We start from the raw sequence: 13507 nt of genomic DNA on the forward strand, positions 1-13507 counted from the left end.
GTTTGAAAACTACTGCTGCAGCCTGTATATAATATCCCTGCTTTTACATTCAAATCTGAATGTATTATTGGGAGGTGGTCTTTGAGTGAACACTCCATCCAGAAAATGTGGATGAAGATCCAGAATATGCAAAGTTCAACACTCCCTCTGAACTTGGCCTGGTTATGTAGGCCATCCTCCGAATGAGATTTAACCATATTTTTGATATGGCAAAAATCTAAGCACATGGCTCAAAACATGTTTCCGGCCCATTCAGTGCCTTGGCATATCTGTGAGATGGTAAACAATGTAAAGCCGGCAGTCAAATAGTTAAAAAGTTCCTGACTGGTTCCATCCACGTGGTCCTCGCTGAGCAGCAGAGGGGTGAGGTGCGAGGGGGAGGATTCAGTTCATCTGCTGCTCAGATGGAGCCAAAATGAAGTGCCAAGTCAGCAGTTTCCCTGTACTCTGACTCTCTCTCTCTCCCCCCCCCACCATGTTTGCATAGCGGAGTTCAGGAGGCTTGGCGGTGTCAAATTACTGCCTGGTTGCATGGGTTGTGGTTGCTGTGAAGTGCTGTTCACGCCTCCTCGCCTGCCTGTGGAACAGATTGTAAAAACACAATGCTGGAGAAACTCAGCAGGCCATGTAGCAAAGATAAAGATACATAACCAACATTTCGGGCTTGATCCCTTCATCAAGGAATGAGTAAAATGTAGGCAGGCACCCGAACAAAATGGTGGGAGGGCAGGGGAAGGAGCACAGTTCCACTGGCAGGAGGTAATAGGTGGATAAGGGAGGGAGGGCATTTCATCAAGCAAGTGGGAAGGGGGATAGCTCTGTGAATTGAGAGGGAAGAGGGTGGAGAGCTGGAGGGATCGAAAGTAGAATGAAGAGTAGGCTAGCAGAACGTGCAAAAGTCGATGTCAATGCCATCTGGTTGGAGAGTGTCCAGTCGGAATATTAGGGGTTTGCCCCCCCCCCCAATTTACAGGTGGACTTGGTTTGACAGAATATGAGCCAATGGACGGACAAGTCAGCAAGGGAGTGGGGCACGCAATTGAAGTGGTTGGCCACTGGGAGATTCCTGCCACTGATGCAGACAGAGCAAAGGTGCCAGTCTGCGTCCAATCTCTCTGATGTAGAGAAGGCAATGGGGGAGCGCCAGATGACTCCCGTGGATACACGTGAAGTGTTGCTTCACTTTAAACGATTGTTTTGGCCCTGGATGGTAGTGAGGGGGGAGATTAATCACTTCTGTTTGCTTTCTCTGTTGCCGCCACATCCATCCTGCCGTGTGAGTACCAGGACTGTAGGCCGAAAGGGCCTGTTACCATGCTGTATGTCTAAATTTTTTTTTAATGTAAAAAAAAAGTCTCTTAAATTTTCCACAGCTTGCCTTACACCTGTATCCTTGGGGGAATGTCTTGATTCTACATTGTGGGTTCTGAGGTAGGTGTCAGGCTAATGGATTCTATTTCTGAAGCACTGCCCTGTGAATCACACTTTCCAAAGTACCACTCTGTTCATTGCCAGCTCCACATAGAATGCTGGGACTTGTTGAAACCTGTCATTGGGTGGACATGTTTTAGTGTTGAGGTTGAACTCCGAACAATGAAAAACCTACAGGATTATCTTTAGTGAATTTAATTTAGACAAACAGCATAGTGACAGGCCCATTCAAGTCATGAGCCCGTGCCACCCAATTACACCCAAATGACCTACAACTCCATAGGATTTGAAGGGTGGGAGGAAATTCATGCAGACATGGGGAAAACATACAAGCTCCTTGCAGACAGCATCAGATTTGAGCCCTGGTTACTGAAACAGCATTGTGCTAACCGCTACACACTGTGCTGTGCTGGCTGGTGGCTAACTGTGAAGTTGGGTGATCTGGCTTCAAGGACTCGCATTACTTCAAAATTGATCAGTTACTGGAGCCTCTGGTGTTCATTTTAATGAACAGAGTCTACATACAATTTAACTGTTGCTTGCACCCAAATCCACTGGAGGGTTCACTCGGATTCAGTCATTATTCATCATTTTACCAGTCTCGTTTCCCCCGAGCTGTGACGTTACGTGAAGACATACAGGTCCCTTTAGACAATGACATTTGAAAGACATGATCGAAAGGGAAATGTTTTTGAGTGATATAGACCAAACACAGACAAATGAGACCAGCTCATGGAGACAACATGGAGAGGATGGGCCAAAAGGCCTGTTTCCATGCTGTAGACTGTAGTGTGATGACTTTAACCTCTCCCCACTTAGAAAACACTGTTTATCTGATTTGTTTTACATTAGATTCTGTGGCAGGTCCTTGCCACTCACAACTTTACTGTATCCTCACAACCTTAACCAGCAAACATGGAAAAAGAAAATTTGGACCCCTCAGCCATGTTGTGACATAGATTGTTGCACTGAGACGCTCTCGAATTAGATCCTCTGAGTTCTGGGTGGCTGTCGTGACTTGTACAATGTCTCCAACGCGACTAAAACCAAATAGTTTTCCTGGCCAATCCCATTACGTTTGTCTTTAACACTATACTCTGAATGAGGTAGAGTGTTTTATGTGATACACGGGGAATACGTTGGCAGCGCGGTTAGCACGATGCAGCTACAGCATCAGCAACCGGGATTCAAATCCCGCGCTGTCTCGAAGGAGTTTGTACGTTCTCCCTGTGTCTGCGTGGGTTTCCCTGGGGGCTCCAGTTTCCTCCCACTGTTCATAACGTCCCAGGGGTTGTAGATCAATTGGGTGTAATTGGGTGACACAGGCTCATGGTCCGGAAGGGCCTATTACTGTCTTGTACATCTAAATAAAAGAAAAAATAACCAACTTTTGTCTGATGTGGCACTAAACACTGCACTTTTGTTTTATAGTAATACTGTAATTTTATTTGTGGATTATGGTTGACTTACTTGCATAGGACATAAAACAAAGATTTTCACTGTCTCTTGGTCCAACAATAAAAAAATTACCTCAATGTTATTACCTCAAGCAGATAATCCACTCATTATCATATTGTGGAATCTTTCCATGCATAAAATGGCCGAAGTTTTTCCTAAATCACAATACTAAAGACGATTCAGATTTATCTCATAGACTGCAAAGAATTTCAAAGGACGTGAAAGGTTCTATCAAAGTGCAACTGCAGTATATAGTTGTGTAATAGTCGAGTTTTTAAGACCAATTTTTGGGTCAAATTTGTGGGGGTGGACTTTTACATGGGTCATTCTTTAGACTGCAGTAAGTACCAAGGTGTTGGGAGCTCGGATGGTGAGGACCAAGTTTTAAGACCGCGATTGGGGCATCGAGAGCTCAGATGGGTGGGTGGCCAGGGCCTAGGAGACAGACTGTGGCCGGGGCGTTGGGAGTTCAAGTGGACAGGTGGCTGGGGCAAGGATCCGTAGTCAGGGTGTTGGGAGCTTGGATGACTGGGACCAAGTAGTAAGTCCGTGTTCGTGGCATCAGGAGCTCAGATGGCTGGGTGGCCGGGGCCTAGGAGACAGACTGTGGCCGGGGCGTTGGGAATTCAAGTGGACAGGTGGCTGGGGCGAGGATCCGTGGTCGGGGTGTTGGGAGCTTAGATGGATGGGTGGTCGGGGCCAAAAAGAGTTGGGGGGGGTTCAATTTTACGTGGAACATACGAAAAATATGCGATTTGGGGGCCTAAAAGGGGAGGGTTGCTTTTTACACAGGATCAACTATTAAACGAGTATATACAGTACAGTACTTAGTTTTAGGATACCTGATAATATGTCTGGCCAAATGTGTGTTTGAGGTGAGGGAAGGGGCAGGGTTCCAAAGAGGAGAGGTTAGGGATTAGGATCAAATGCACTTGAATGTGCTTGTAAAAGACGTCAGCAGTTGTGAAAGATAAAAAATAAATACGCCCAACTTTTCTTTTTCAGTAAATGATTTGAATAAGGGAATCTTGTGCAATTAATTGCTAATGCAATTCTATTTCATTTCTAGATGAAGGGATGTGATATCCTGCAGCCTTGCGTCTTTGACATGCACATTCTGAGAGTGACTAACATTTTGAGGCAATATCCTGGAAATAGTCACCACATTCTGCCGTGTGCATGGGATCTGTTGCAACTTCTGGAGTGGCAGTGTGCCCTGCAGTCAGACTGGGCTGCAGACAGCTCCTGTCGCTCCCACACTTCATGGCGTGATCGCTTTTCACTGATTTTTTTCCCCTCTGCTTGTTATTGGACACGAAGGCGACTGCCCACTGGTCCATGAGGAGAGTGAAGCATTTGCCAGTGAACTAGTGCCTCCATTGTCTTACTGCCTCCACTATTGCCTGGGTCTCCTTTACGACTGAGGAGTGGTGGCTTTCAGGGCTTTGGAGGGTGCATGAGAATAAGACGACAGGTTTGCTTGCTTGGTTGAATGTGGCAACCACGGTGAAGTCAGATGCATCGCTCCCCACCTGAAATAGCGTGCACTTGTCTATCACATGCATCATTGCCTTGGCGACAGGGGATAAGAAGTGGCTTTTACTAATGGGCGAGCCTTATCCGCAAAGTTGGGGACCTGTTGAGTGAAGTGTGAAAAGAAACCAAGGCATCTCTTCAGGGCTCTGAGGGTGTGGGGGAGGGACAGCTCAAGTAGGGGGCACATATGGTCGGGGCTTATGATGCCATTTTCGACCACGCAGCTAAGAATTGCTGGTTGGGTTGTGCGGAACACATATTTCTCCCTGTTATAAGTAAGGTTCAGGAGCTTTGTGCCAGCCGCGCAGTCAAAAATGGTGGCCCCCATGACTCACCCGTGGAGTGGATGGAACCGATCACACTGCCCAGCACGGCGGCTATCCACATGCAGTGCTGCTAGGTTTCACGGCCAGGTTAGACTAGCAGACTTTTGCGTAATGTCCTCTTTTCCCGCATCTAACACATACCGCCTCCTTGGCAGGTCAGTGTTTCCTTGGGTACTTTCCCTGGCTGCAGAAGTAGCATTTAGGGTGATCTCCTGCCATAGTGGCTGAGGTCAGGTCGCTAGAGGAGTGCAGTGATGCCTGCGTCCATTTGCTCATGGCGCAAGATGATCCCCTGTTTCAAGATAGCGGCGCCCTCGATGGCCGAGTAGTTGTCCGAGTTTTGGAGGGTTACCTCAAACGTTTCTGTTAATTCAACCGCCTCTTGCAAGTCGAGTACCTTCTGCTCCAGGAGTCGCTGTTTTATGTATCCAGAACGGATGCTGGCCACGGGCGTCCCAAATTAGATCCTCTGACTTCTGGGCGGCCGTCGCGACTTTGCAATTTCATGCCCTGCAGAAGTACTCGGCACTCGACTCACCAGGTCGCTGCTTCCTGGTGGCCAAGAGATGCCATGTTCACCCTTCTGCAATACTGGTCCTTCAATGTTCCCATGGCCTCCGCATACGATTTGGCGTCGCTGATCATTAGGAAGACCAGGGGTCCGACTTGTTAGAAAAGGAGCTTCAGTCCATCCTCATTCATGTTCACTGACAGGAAGTCCTCAAAACAACGTAGCCAGAGGTCGAACATGTTTGGGGTGTCAGACAATCGAGAGTCTATGCTCAGTCTCTCTCTGGTTCCAGGTATTGCTCCATTAAAATTATAGTCAATAAAATTGATGCACCGTCAATTACCTCAAAAGACTGAGGCCGTGAAACTGATAAGTTTTTTATTGACTATAGATTGGAGCAGCAACCACCCTCATTGACTGATCATGGCAGGAACAGTGGGGAGCATGCAAAGGGGTAATGGTAGGATTGGTTGCAGGAGGCGTGTCCATCTGGCAGTAGCCAGTCACAGTATAACAGCCAACAAAATACTAAACATGACTAATATACTGTACTAGATCCCAAATATTATGGTGCCCTGAAATGAGGGCACTATGAATATAAAGGGCTGTAATTTATATATGGTCAAACCAAAATGTACACAAATAACCTTGTATAAACTCTGGAATGTGTACTTTAATCACATGTGAATTGGTTGATTACAAATTTACAGCTATGGAACACAGGGGCAAATGAAGGAGAAAAAAAATGTCTTTGTCCCAAACATTATGAAGGGCAGTGTATTTAACAACATCTCACTGCTTGTTTATAGAGTTGTTGTTGGCTGTGTGGAAATTGGCTGCCATGTTTGCCAACAGAATTAAAATGATAAAAGCGCATGAAAATTTAAGTAATTGTTCATCACCGTCTGGCAGAATCAACAAGCTGGAGCTTGTTCCAAGGAAATTCCTCATGACATTTTGGGAAAAAGTCATGACACAATTCTCCGTTGAGTCATTTTCCAAACAGTAAAGGCTGAGCATTACATGGTAAGGGCATGAATGAATATCCATTCCAGCTCACATAACATATGCTTTTTATGAGGTCCGTAGGAGAGAAGTACGAAAGAAACCAACTAGACTTAACTGCTTCACACGGGTAGGGGGCCCATAAACTTTGAGCAGAGACCTAAGGGAGCCAAGATAAAGGTTGAGAATGGCTGCACTAGAGGAGTGAAGAAACTCAGCAGGTCACGCAGCATCCATAGAAAGCAATAGGCTGTCGATATTTCAGGCCTAAGCCCTTCTTCAGCTACGTTCAGAAGGAATAAATGGTAGCTTTGTTCATTCTGAATCTGAGAATGATAGGCTTTTGCTAGCCAAGGGTGTTGAGGGACAAGAGTCAAGGCAGGTGTTGGAGTTCAGTACATCAGCCATGATCCCATTGAATGGGGAAGTAAGTTCATGGATTTGAGTGGTCTGAAATGTACCTTTTTAAAATTTGGACATACAGCACAGTAACAGGCCATTTTGGCCAATGAGCCCATGCCACCCAATTACACCCAATTGACCTACAACCCCCGTGCGTATTGAAATTAGAGCACCTGGAGGAAACCCACACAGACATGGGGAGAAAGTACAAACTCCTTACAGACAACACAGGATTTGAACCCTGGTCCCAATCGCTGGCGCTGTAACGGCTCAGTGCTAACCACTACACTAACCATACTGCCCCTTTAAAATATGTATGGGGATGCCAAGGTTGAACAATTGTCCAAATAAGATGGTGGGGAAGGGGAGAAGCACAGGATCACAGGTATATGCCGGTGGGAGGGGAAAGAAGCTGAGGTGATGGAGGAACAGGGCAGAGAGCTGAGAAGGACCCTCTGATAGGGGAAAAGTGGGGGAGCTGGAGGAAAGAATTGGGGAATGCACTGGGGTAGCGAGCTGGATTGCTGCAGTGTTTACCTCAGGAGGGTGGCAGAGTCATGCAGCAAGTAGAGCTGCCTCCATATCGCATCTGAGACCCAGGTTCAATCCTGACCTCCAGTGCTCACTGCGTGGAGTTTGCACAGTCCCCCCGTGACCATGGGTGTTCCTCTCACATCTTTCCTGATAGATTCCATGTGCGAGTGAGTAGCACTAGGAGGCATCGATAAGAACGCAGGAAGAGTCGAACAAAAACGAGATAAATGAAGGACTAAATGGGTGGTTGATAATTTGAGTGAACCAAGAGAAAACTGCAAGTCAGGAAGCAACCATGGAGAGAAATGGACAACCAGTGGGTCGGGTTATGCTTAAGACAAGATTGGATAGATTTTTACACAGTAGGGGAATTAAGGGAGATGGAGAGGTAGGTGGAGATGAGCCTTTCATCAGATCAGCCATGATGTCATTGAATGGCAGCCAGGCTGGATGGCCTAGTCCTGCTCCTATTTCTTATGTTCTTATGTCAGAACCTTTCATCTAGGCATGAACGATGGCAACCATGCTGTATATCTCTGATTTTGCAGAATCCTAGACCTCGAAACTCCTTAGCTACTAAAAACATACTCAATGCTTCCTGAAAGCAGTGATATACCAGTGCAACTAGAAGCAAAATTCACCTTTTGGTTCAGTCGGTATCACTTTTGACTCTGAGCCATGTCCTACAGAATCATAGAAAGCTGCATCAAAGAAACAGGCCTTTCTACCCTTCTCATCTATGCTGCACTATTATTATACCTAGTCCCACTGACCTGCACCTGGTCCCTACCCCTCCCATTCACGTACCTGTCCAAATTTTTCTTAAATGCCAAAATTGACCCTGCGTTTACCAGTTCTGATGGTAGCTCGTTCCATCATTCTCTGCATGAAGAAGTTCCTCCTAATATTCCCTTTAAACTTTTCTCCATTTTACCCTTAATCCATGTGTTCCGGTTTTTTAAGGTTGCAGGTTCAAGGAATGGGCATCAGAGCTGACTTCTTGCCTCTGTAGTACCAGGGACATAGGAGGGCTCGTATCTGAAGAAGCAATCCAGCTGGAGGGAAAAAATGGTCAACGTTCTCTCCCCTCTGCACTCTCCATTTTGACGACGGGTTCTGGCCCAAAATGTTTTCCCATTGATACTGCTCGACCCGCTGAGATCCCCAGCAGCTGGGTTTTTCAAAACTATTGTGCTGTCAGTTTTTAAGATATTAAATAGTTGCCCTGGCTGCCTCATTATTGCATTACCCACTGTACGTTAGTGTGAGTCGACCTGACTGGATAGCACGCCAAGCTCAGGTTTTCACAGCATCTCATTACACGTGACAATTTTAGTTCTAAGTTTTGAGTGGGCTGTAAAACAAAACAACATCAGGCTATATTAACCAATCAACACAATTCAGTGGGCTCAATTTGGGCAGGTACATATGGATGGGAGGGGTATGGAGGGTACAGCTCAGTGGGACAAGGCAGAAGAGTCCAGCACAGACCAGAAGGGCCTGTTTTCTGTAATGTTCTCTGGTTCTATGGTTGATTGTCATTTTGCAGATTGAAGCTGTGCACCAATTAGCTGCCGCGTTGTGTTTCCTGCCTCATCACAGTAACTAAATCTTGAACGTAGTTAAAATGCTGACTGGAACCCGGTGATGTTTTGAGGTTTGAAAGGTATTCTCGGAAAGATAGTTTTTTTTCATTGTTTTAATATTCAGCAGCTACAAGAAGATAGGGAGCATGATATACCAACAGCTCCAGTTCTTAGAAATTTCTTTAAAATCCAGCACAAGAAGTTTCTTTGAAGTTATTTTATCGGCATTTTAAAATGAGCAGATTGTGATGTGATTCCTTCGGTGCCTCAGGATAGAGATCATATGAAAGATGCCAGATAACTTGTACTTATCAATTCAGAAACTAATTAGAACCCATACCACAGAAAGAATTGTTTTTCTGTTCACTGGAGGAAACACCATTTATTTATTCTGTGTATATCTTTTATTTTTAAAAAAATTATACAACTTTACAAATGAAACACACATTCTTTTAATGATTTAGACATCCAGCGACCGAGGCCAGGGCCGCCGGCTCCCCCTCGCTTCTGCCCGGACCGGGGCCTCCACCTGCCTCATTCGACCGAGGCCGGGGCCGCCGCCTCCCCCTCACTTCTGCCCGGACCGGGGCCTCCGCCTGCCTCACTCGACCGAGGCCGGGGCCACCGCCTCCCCCTCGCTTCTGCCTGGACCGGGGCCTCCGCCTGCCTCACTCAACCGAGGCCAGGGCCGCCGCCTCCCCCTCGCATCTTGTGTGCCAATGCAGCCATCTTCAGCGCAAACTCCGGGAGATCCAAAATGAGTGCTGGACAAGCCTCGCCAAACGAACCCAGCTCAGCGCGGACATTGGCGACTTTAGGGGTTTTTACGAGGCTCTAAAGGCTGTGTACGGCCCCTCACCCCAAGTCCAAAGCCCGTTGCACAGCTCAGACGGCAAAGTCCTCCTCAGTGACAAGATCTCCATCCTCAACACTTCCAATCTCTTTTCAGTACCAACCGCTCAGTCCAAGAATCCGCCCTGCTCCAGATCCCTCAACAGCCCCTAAGGCTAGAGCTGGATGAGGTCCTCACCCGGGAAGAGACATATAAGGCAAATGAACAACTGAAAAGTGGCAAAGCAGCAGGTATGGATGGAATCCCCCCAGAAGTCTGGAAGGCTGGCGGCAAAACTCTGCATGCTAAACTGCATGAGTTTTTCAAGCTCTGCTGGGACCAAGGAAAGCTGCTTCAGGACCTTCGTGATGCCATCATCATCACCCTGTACAAAAACAAAGGCGAGAAATCAGACTGCTCAAACTACAGGGGAATCACGCTGCTCTCCATTGCAGGCAAAATCTTCGCTAGGATTCTCCTAAATAGAATAATACCTAGTGTCGCCGAGAATGTTCTCCCAGAATCACAGTGCGGCTTTCGCGCAAACAGAGGAACTACTGACATGGTCTTTGCCCTCAGACAGCTCCAAGAAAAGTGCAGAGAACAAACCAAAGGACTCTACATCACCTTTGTAGACCTCACCAAAGCCTTCGACACCGTGAGCAGGAAAGGGCTTTGGCAAATACTAGAGTGCCTCGGATGCCCCCCAAAGTTCCTCAACATGGTTATCCAACTGCATGAAAACCAACAAGGTCGGGTCAGATACAGCAATGAGCTCTCTGAACCCTTCTCCATTAACAATGGCGTGAAGCAAGGCTGCGTTCTCGCACCAACCCTCTTTTCAATCATCTTCAGCATGATGCTGAAACAAGCCATGAAAGACCTCAACAATGAAGACGCTGTTTACATCCGGTACCGCATGGATGGCAGTCTCTTCAATCTGAGGTGCCTGCAAGCTCACACCAAGACACAAGAGCAACTTGTCCGTGAACTACTCTTTGCAGACGATGCCGCTTTAGTTGCCCATTGAGAGCCAGCTCATCAGCGCTTGACGACCTGTTTTGCGGAAACTGCCAAAATGTTTGGCCTGGAAGTCAGCCTGAAGAAAACTGAGGTCCTCCATCAGCCAGCTGCCCACTGTGACTACCAGCCCCCCCCACATCTCCATCGGTCACAGAAAACTCAAAACGGTCAACCAGTTTACCTATCTCGGCTGCACCATTTCATCGGATGCAAGGATCGACAACGAGATAGACTCGCCAACGCAAATACAGCCTTTGGAAGACTACACAAAAGAGTCTGGAAAAACAACCAACTGAAAAACCTCACAAAGATTAGCGTATACAGAGCCGTTGTCATACCCACACTCCTGTTCGGCTCGAATCATGGGTCCTCTACCAGCATCACCTACGGCTCCTAGAACGCTTCCACCAGCGTTGTCTCCGTTCCATCCTCAACATTCATTGGAGCGACTTCATCCCTAACATCGAAGTACTCGAGATGGCAGAGGCCGACAGCATCGAATCCACGCTGCTGAAGATCCAACTGCGCTGGGTAGGTCACGTCTCCAGAATGGAGGACAATCGCCTTCCCAAGATCGTGTTATATGGCGAGCTCTCCACTGGCCACCGTGACAGAGGTGCACCAAAGAAGAGGTACAAGGACTGCCTAAAGAAATCTCTTGGTGCCTGCCACATTGACCACCGCCAGTGGGCTGATATTGCCTCAAACCGTGCATCTTGGCGCCTCACAGTTCGGCGGGCAGCAACCTCCTTTGAAGAAGACTGCAGACCCCACCTCACTGACAAAAGACAAAGGAGGAAAAACCCAACACCCAACCCCAACCAACCAATTTTCCCTTGCAACCACGTCTGCCTGTCTCACATCGGACTTGTCAGTCACAAACGAGCCTGCAGCTGACGTGGACATTACCCTTCCATAAATCTTCGTCTGAGAAGCCAAGCCAAAGAAAAGAGACATCCAGCACGGAAACAGGCCCTTCTGGTCCATGAGCCTGTGCCGCCCAATTACCCCCAATTGATTTGCATCCCTGGTACGTTTTTGAAGTGTGGGAGGAAACCAGAACACCCAGAAGAAACCCACGCAGACACGGGCAGAATGTGCAAACTCCTTACAGACATTGCCAGATTTGAACCCTGATCATGAAGAAAGTTCGCCAGCAGCTGTACTTTGTGAGATGTTTGAGGAGATTCGGTATCACCAAAAACTGTCAAAAAGTTTTACAGGTGTATCGTGGAGAGCATTCTAGCTGATGCCACCATTGTCTGGTACAGAGGTGCTCAGGACAAGAAAAAATAACTCCAGAGGGTCGTTAACTTGGCCTGCGACATCACAGGTACCAGACTTCACTCCATCAAGGACATCGACAACAGGCGGAGTCTTAAGAAAGCAGCCTCTATCCTCAAGAACCCCCACCACCCAGGCCCTCTTCACTCTGCTTCCATCAGGAAATAGGTGCACTCAGTGGCACAAGGACAGCTTCTTCTCTGTGACCATCAGATTCCTGAATGAACAATGAACCACAGAAACTGCCTGACTTTGACTTTTAGTGTACCATTTATTTATTTTGTAAGATAATTTATATAAATGTTTGCTCTCTGACGCTGCCGCAAAACAATGAATTTCATGACTTGTTCATGACAATAAATTCTGATTCTGACATGAATAATGTGCGGTAATGACTACCACGGAGTGACCCTGACATTCATCACCATAAGGGGCTTTGAGAGATGGTCATGACTCATCAATTCCAGTCTCCAAGACAACCTCAATCCACTACAATTCACCAATCATTGCAACAGATCCACAGCAGGCACCATCTCACTGCCCCTACACTCAGCCCTGGAACCCAATGCGTGTAATAGTCGAATTTTGTGGACTTATTCTTCAGGTAAAATTTTAGGGGGTCAACTATTATACACATACTACTTTTGTTTGTGGTAAGTATTGAGGTGTTGGGAGCTCGGATGGGTGGGTGGCCGGAGGCTTGGCAAGAGTCTGCGGTCGGGGCATTGGAAGTTCCAGTGGGCAGGCGGCCAGGACCAAAAATAGGGGTCGACTTTTAAACAGTATCGACTATTACATGCATTTATATGGTATTTAGCAACTATTGTAAAAAACACAAAGCTGGAGAAACTCAGCAGGTCAAGCAATCTCCTTTATAGAGCAACATTAAAAATACAGAACTGACATTTCAGACTTGATCTCTTCAAGGTCTGGAAAAATGTTGGCAGGCGTCCAAACAAAAGAGTAGTGACAGAGACTTCCCAGGAGCCAATTATTTCAGTTCTGTGTCACATTCCCATGCTCACATTTCTGTCCATGGCCTTATGTTCTATCCCACCAAAATCACCCATGATTTTCCATCTGAGCACTCTCGAGCCAAGTGGCATTAACATAATCTTTTCTGGTTTCTCACTCCCTCCCTTCCCCCTCTATTCACCAAGGCATCCTTCCTCTCCTTGACTGCTGCTGTCCCCTCCCTCTCTTCACCTATTTTCTCCCACCTTTGCGACCACACCTTCCCCCCAACTCTTTTGTTTGGATGCCTGCCAAAATTTTCCCACACCTTGATGAAGGGCTCAAGCCTGAAACGTTGGTTCTGTATTTTTACCTTTGCTCTATAAAGGACACTGTTTGACCTGCTGAGTTTCTCCAGCTTTGTGTTATTTCAATCACGATTGCTGCAGATTTTTGTGTTTTACTTTGAGCAACTATTATTCTGCTTTCAACAATATTCAGCCATACCTCGACTTATGCCTGATTGAGTAATGTCTGAGGTCACAAGGTGCTTAATAAAAAATTTTTAATTTATGCCGTAAATTTATGCTGTAGAGTAAGTTGAGGGGTCTAGGAGAGAGTCTGT

The 13507-nt window shown here is 46.9% G+C and overlaps 1 protein-coding gene and 1 long non-coding RNA gene across 2 annotated transcripts in view; one reads left to right on the forward strand and one right to left on the reverse strand.

Moving 5' to 3' along the window:
* dnajb12a (DnaJ heat shock protein family (Hsp40) member B12a) overlaps nucleotides 1-13507 on the forward strand; it is a 352456-nt gene that overhangs the window by 173514 nt on the left and 165435 nt on the right. The gene's annotated exons all lie outside the window — the stretch shown is intronic.
* The window catches only part of LOC138736284 (uncharacterized), a 36844-nt gene that overhangs the window by 9288 nt on the left and 14049 nt on the right, over nucleotides 1-13507 (reverse strand). The gene's annotated exons all lie outside the window — the stretch shown is intronic.

The sequence above is a fragment of the Narcine bancroftii genome, chromosome 6 (genome assembly GCF_036971445.1).
Source record: "Narcine bancroftii isolate sNarBan1 chromosome 6, sNarBan1.hap1, whole genome shotgun sequence".
Lineage (NCBI taxonomy): Eukaryota > Metazoa > Chordata > Chondrichthyes > Torpediniformes > Narcinidae > Narcine > Narcine bancroftii.